Source organism: Aquarana catesbeiana, linkage group LG01, assembly GCF_042186555.1.
Source record: "Aquarana catesbeiana isolate 2022-GZ linkage group LG01, ASM4218655v1, whole genome shotgun sequence".
NCBI classification, from domain to species: Eukaryota; Metazoa; Chordata; class Amphibia; order Anura; family Ranidae; genus Aquarana; species Aquarana catesbeiana.
In genome coordinates, this window is record NC_133324.1 from 420,854,771 (window position 1) to 420,861,391 (window position 6,621).

The following is a 6,621-nucleotide window of genomic DNA, read 5'->3' on the forward strand; positions in this document are numbered from 1 at the left end:
ACTCTACGGCTCAGCAGTTAAGAAAGGATGCTTTGGACTGTTATATTTTTTTCATGAGCAGTTATTATACAACATGAATAAGTACCCTTAGAGCCGGTTCACACTGGGACGACTTGTCAGGTGACTTAGCCGCCTGACAAGTCGCGTTCCATCCTGTACAATGGAACCCTTCTAATCGGAGCGATTCAAGTCGCTCTGACTTAGAAAAAGGTTCCTGTACTACTTTGGGGGCGACTTGCATTAACTTCTATATAGAAGTCGTTTTGCCAGTCGCCGCTGCTGTCGTGTGCAGGTCGCCTGAGGCAGTCGCGCTGCAAGTCGTGCTGCCTCAGTGTGAACTGGCTCTTCAAAAATACAACGACTTAAATAATTCAACACAAAAAAAAAAAAAACAATGGGGATACAAACATGGTAAGCTGATATCTGATCAGACAGTGAGAGGAAAGCTGGTCATATAGTGTGTATAATTCGCTCAATTGGTGGCCTTGCTCCATTCAACAAAAGTTTATTGTTTGTTCCACTTTTGTCAAAGGTGTCTGCTGGAAAAATCCGGCGCAGCTCTGCATAGTAACCAATCAGCTTTCAGTTTTTTTTTTGTCAAAACTTAACTGAACAAGCTGAAGTCAGAAGATTGGCTACCAATCAACTAAAATGAGTTAAGTCCAGTGAGGTCCATGATATCTCCTGGACCTAGCTCTATTATTTATATCTGACAGATTTATATTATTCCCGGAAGACAGCCATCACCATAGTTGCGGGAGAGCAACGCTGATCCTTCTGATCCCTGCATCTTGAACAGGAGAGTCGCTGCAGCTGCTATGCATGCCCCTCCCTACCTCCTGCACAATCTCATAAGCCTTGGTATTACATGAACCAGATCACATAAGCTTCTGTGAATGGGCAGCAGAGGGGTGGGATGGGCATAGCTGCCCATCTCCTCTCAGATCCCCAGAGTGTCTCTCCAACAGAGTGATAAACCTTTCAAATGTAAATAATAGAGATAAGCCCAGGAGATGTAATGCAGCTCCTTGGACTTAACTCAGTGTGCCTTCACTTTTTACAAAGTGGCTAAATTCCTGGAATTCAGCTCTAAAGTGGTTGCAAAGGCAAAAGGCTTTTTTTATCTTAATGCATGCTATGCATTAAGATAAAAAACCTTCTGTGTGCAGCCCCATCTCGATCCAGTGATGCTGCACGAGAGCCTTGGCTGTCCGGAACTCTCCCTCTTCATTTGCGGAGACACAGCAGCAGGTGCCATTGGCACCCACTGCTGTCAATCAAAGTCAGTGAACCGATGAGGCTAGAGAGGGGACAGGACCAAGCCTTCATGTGCAGCCCCATCTCAAAGCAGCAATGCTGCACGAGAGCCTCAGCTGTCCGGGACTCTCCCTCCTCAATTGCCGAGACACAGCAGTGGGTGCCATTGGCACCCGCTGCTGTCAATCAAAGTCAGTGAACAAATGAGGATAGAGGAGAGGGAAGGAGAGGAGAGGGAAGGAGAGGAGAGGGAAGGAGAGGAGAGGGAAGGAGAGGAGAGGGAAGGAGAGGAGAGGGAAGGAGAGGAAAGGAGAGGGAAGGAGAGGAAAGGAGAGGGAAGGAGAGGAAAGGGAAGGAGAGGAAAGGAGAGGAAAGGAAAGGAGAGGAAAGGAGAGGAAAGGAGAGGAAAGGAGAGGAAAGGAGAGGAGAGGAGAGGAGAGGAGAGGAGAGGAGAGGGAAGGAGAGGGAAGGAGAGGGAAGGAGAGGGAAGGAGAGGGAAGGAGAGGGAAGGAGAGGGAAGGAGAGGGAAGGAGAGGGAAGGAGAGGGAAGGAGAGGGAAGGAGAGGGAAGGAGAGGGGCGGGGCAGGCTGAGCCTTCATGTCTGAATGGACACACAGGGCAGCGGCTCAGGTGGCCCCATAGCAAGCTGCTTGCTGTGGGGGCAGGAGGGAGGGGCTAGGAGCTCTGGTGAGGGACCCCAGAAGAGGAGGATCTGGGCTGCTCTGTGCAAAACTATTACACAGAGCAGGTAGGTTTGTTATTGAAAAAAAAAAAAAAAAAAAACAAGACTTTAATATTACTTTAAGATCATTAAAAAAAACTTTATGCAAACTTGAATTGAATGACATTCTGTTTGCAAATGCACTGTATATCTTACATAGCTGCCATTTTGATTAGGGTTGCACCGATACTAGTATCAGTGCCGACACAGAGTATTTGCACAGGTATCGTTACGCTTGCAAATGCACAGATACCTGAAACCGATACTTTCAGGCTCGTTCTTTAGAGCCCTTGCACACTGGGGCGGGGGGGCGGTGTCGGCGGTAAAACGCCGCTATTATTAGCGGCGTTTTACCGTCGGTATGCGGCCGCTAGCGGGGCGGTTTTACCCCCCGCTAGCGGCCGAGAAAGGGTTAAATACCACCGCAAAGCGCCTCTGCAGAGGCGCATTGCCGGCGGTATAGCCGCGCCGTCCCATTGATTTCAATGGGCAGGAGCGGTAAAGGAGCGGTATACACACCGCTCCTTCACCGCTCCGAAGATGCTGCTGACAGGACTTTTTTTACCGTCCTGCCAGCGCATCGCTCCAGTGTGCAAGCCCTCGGGGCTTTCACACTGGGATGACAGCAGCGGCACTTTCGGGGTGGTTTGCAGGCGCTATTATTAGCGCAATAGCGCCTGCAAACCGCCCCAGTGTGCAAGGGCTCTTAAGCTCTTGACAGCTGAAGTGTTAGAGCCCTTGCACACTGGGGCGGCGTCGGCGGTAAAACGCCATTATTAGCGGCGTTTTACCGTCGGTATGCAGCCGCTAGCGGGGCGGTTTTACCCCCCGCTAGCAGCCGAGAAAGGGTTAAATACCACCGCAAAGCGCCTCTACAGAGGCGCATTGCCGGCGGTATAGCCGCGCCGTCCCATTGATTTCAATGGGCAGGAGCGGTAAAGGAGCGGTATACACACCGCTCCTTCACCGCTCCGAAGATGCTGCTGACAGGACTTTTTTTACCGTCCTGCCAGCGCATCGCTCCAGTGTGCAAGCCCTCGGGGCTTTCACACTGGGATGACAGCAGCGGCACTTTCGGGGCGGTTTGCAGGTGCTATTATTAGCGCAATAGCGCCTGCAAACCGCCCCAGTGTGCAAGGGCTCTTAAAGAAGTCCAGTAATTGGAGCGGTCAAAAAAAAAAAAAAAAAAAGCTGCCAGTAATGCTTATTAACAACATTGCTCAGCTGCTGAAACACTAAAATAAAAAGAAACATTGTTTCTTTTTGAATCTGCTTCTTCATCTGCAGATCAAAAGGATGAACAAATATTCCTCTGTTTAACCCCTTATAAACCCTTAATTTACTCTAATCGGCCTTAATCAACTCCTTATTCTCCTTCATTTAAATAATTTTCCTGCTTTTTTTTTTTTTTTTGTTCACGTCTATTTTATAAACGATAAACAATTAAACATTTTTGTTTGCTTTGTTAGTGAATATTTTTACACATATATATTAACATATATTTACACATTTCACATTGAAAAAGCGCTGAAATTAAAAAAAAAAAATATTTAATTGGTAAATAACTTTTCAATGCTTTGTACTATTGCGAACAGCTGAAGTGAAAACAAAACAGTTGCGGTAGGTATCGATAATTGGTATTGGCGAGTACTAAAAAAAAAAAAAAAAAAAGTATCGGTACTCGTAGTAAAAAAAAAATAAAAAAAAAAAAAATCAGTTTATCCCTAATTTTGATTCCAACTAAAATACTTGTTTTTCCCCTTTCATCTATGGAATATCTTTCCAGTCACATCCTGTCTACATGACTTCATTGGTGATGTCTGCAGGACATTTCACAAGGTGGCTTTCCTGATGGTTACTGTAAAGCACATTTGCATAACAGGGTGTCTCCATCGAAAGCCCATGTAACTGGGTGACAACATAGGAGCACAATGACAAGTCAGAGCCAGAGCATTGTCACCTACTATAGAAAATGCCTGCTACAAAGACCTTTCTGGCGGGATCATCAAATATTCTTTTGATGATAGCTGCAGATATAACAATATTGAAAACACTGTTTCAATTGATATTAACAGGATAGAGATCAACGAAATGTTGGTGACTGGGGGTTTCATAGCCTTTAAAAAAGGTGTCATTGTATACTAGAGAGACATGAGTTCATAACATGAGTACATGCCATGTTATGTGATGGCAAAAAAAGACAGGGAAGGGTTACCATCAGCAGAAAGGTGTCCCCTCATCCAAAGACAGAGCAGCTCCATAGCACACACTGCCACTCACAGCACCAATAGCTGGAGCTGCAGGAAGCCCAGCACTCCAATGCTGAGAGCCCCTCTTCCCACAACATGCGCCTCTTCTATTCACAATGCTCTACAGTACACCGAAACTCACCGTATAAACAGCGACCCACGGTCACAGTGTGCTCTCTAAGTGTGTTCAATCACCGGCTCACTTCCCCATTGTCATCCACCCACTGCTTCCTGTTCCACACACGCCCCGCCCCACAACACACATCACCAGGCGTCCTCTACTACACACAGGAGGGACACTTCCTCTTCCTGCCGGCCCGGCCAATGGGAGCTCTGTCTCTGCATTCCCTCAGCTGACGTCATGAGCTGCTCTCCTTCACTAGCATAGCGCGCTCACTATAGCAACACGCTATGTTGTGCTGTGTTGCTGCTACAATAATTATTCCATGCTTCCTTGTTGTGGCACCTTTCCCCACACACTAGAATACAAGCATGGCTTCGCGGTCACATGTAGCAAGTCGCAGGGGCCCCTAAGGCTCTGTTTCCACTACTGCGAGTTGTGCGATTTGACACATGTGAAGTCGCATGACAAGTCAAAATCCATGTATTCAATGGTCCCCGTTCTAATTGGTGTGACTCAAGTCGTAGTGACTCCAACAAAAGGTTTTTGCACTACTTTGTTCTGACTTTGGTGCGACTTGTTCTCGCATGGTCGTATGACATTGCATCAAAAATTGCTTTGGGGTCACAATAGTGGAAATCTAGCCTTACTGCTGTGCTTTGCTAGAACACACTGGTTAAAGCGGAGTTCCAGCCTGTATTAAAAAAAATTTAAAGTCAGGAGCTACAAATACTACTGTAGATGCTGACTTTTAGGCTACGTTTCCACTAGTGCGACTTGTCATGTGACTTTGTAGTCCCAAGTCGCATGACAAGTTGCACCCCATGATTTCCAATTAGTACCCTTCATATCTGTGTGATTTCAAGTCCCTGTACTACTTTGGTCTGACTGATGCGTGTTGAGGTCTATAGACCTCAAGTTTACACAGGCATTCCCTGAAATCGCGGCAAAATCCAACAACTTTCAAGTCGCAGCAGTGTAAAAGGGGCCTAACCTGACCAGGGAGCCTGCGATGTTGGCACTCAAAGCCGAACCATCCATTGGCTCCGGGTGCAGGCGCCGGCATCCTTAGTATGGGAAACAAGAGTTAAAGATTTGTGGCTTCACAGCCTGTTTCCTACTGCGCATGCGCCAGTCACGCTGCGCTTTTCTGAATGGTCTTGCTCTCTTCTCGGACCTGTGTGTCTCCCAGAAGGCAGCGGGGGGGGGGGGGTTAGGATGGTTTGGGGCATAAATGACGTAGGTCGCTGTGGTGCCCTTACACTGAAGTGGGAACGAGTACCTGTTTTTGACAAATATCTGTTGCCCCCTCCTCCCCCCCAAATGTGGCACCGGAAGGGGGGAGGAAGCAGATAAGCGGAGCTTCCACTTTTATTTGGAGCTTCTGCTTTAAAGTAGAACTATAGGCAAAACTTTTTTTTACATCTAGAATAGAGTAAGGAAGGATCATGACTCTTGTAAGGTTCATGTTTGTCATCTGTGTCATATTGGGGAGATTTCCCTTCACTTCCTGTCCCATAACCTAAACAGGAAGTAAGAGAAAATCACTCTAAATTGAAACAATCCCAGGGTGTCACCAAAACCAGTGCCCCCATTAGAGGACATCCCACCACTACATACACTCACCAGCCACTTTATTAGGTACACCTGTTTGCTTGGTAACACAAATTGCTAATCAGCCAATTACATGACAGCAACTCAATGCATTTAGGCATCTAGACGTGGTGAAGATGACTTGCTGAAAAATTGCAGTTCCATTAATTTAGCAGGGGTACAAGGTGGGTAACGTACATAGTGCAGGGGTACAAGGTGGGTAACATACATAGTGCAGGGGTACAAGGTGAGTAACATACATAGTGCAGGGGTACAAGGTGGGTAACGTACATAGTGCAGGGGTACAAGGTAAGTAACGTACATAGTGCAGGGGTACAAGGTGGGTAACGTACATAGTGCAGGGGTACAAGATGGGTAACGTACATAGTGCAGGGGTACAAGGTGGGTAATGTACATAGTCCAGGGGTACAAGGTGGGTAACGTACATAGTGCAGGGGTACAAGGTGAGTAATGTACATAGTGCAGGGGTACAAGGTGAGTAACGTACATAGTGCAGGGGTACAAGGTGGGTAATGTACATAGTGCAGGGGTACAAGGTGAGTAACGTACATAGTGCAGGGGTACAAGGTGGGTAACGTACATAGTGCAGGGGTACAAGGTGGGTAACGTACATAGTGCAGGGGTACAAGGTGAGTAACATACATAGTGCAGGGGTACAA

The 6,621-nt window shown here is 47.0% G+C and overlaps 1 protein-coding gene across 2 annotated transcripts in view; it reads right to left on the reverse strand.

Moving 5' to 3' along the window:
* The window catches only part of ZDHHC21 (zDHHC palmitoyltransferase 21), a 63,065-nt gene extending 58,569 nt beyond the window's left edge, over positions 1–4,496 (reverse strand). The window contains exon 1 of one of the 2 annotated variants that reach the window (XM_073635647.1): positions 4,370–4,473. The gene's annotated coding sequence lies outside the window, so the exon portion shown is untranslated. Of the gene's footprint in view, positions 1–4,369 lie in introns of both variants that reach the window. The other variant, XM_073635639.1, reaches the window with a different exon arrangement.
* Between the last annotated feature and the right edge of the window lie 2,125 nt (positions 4,497–6,621).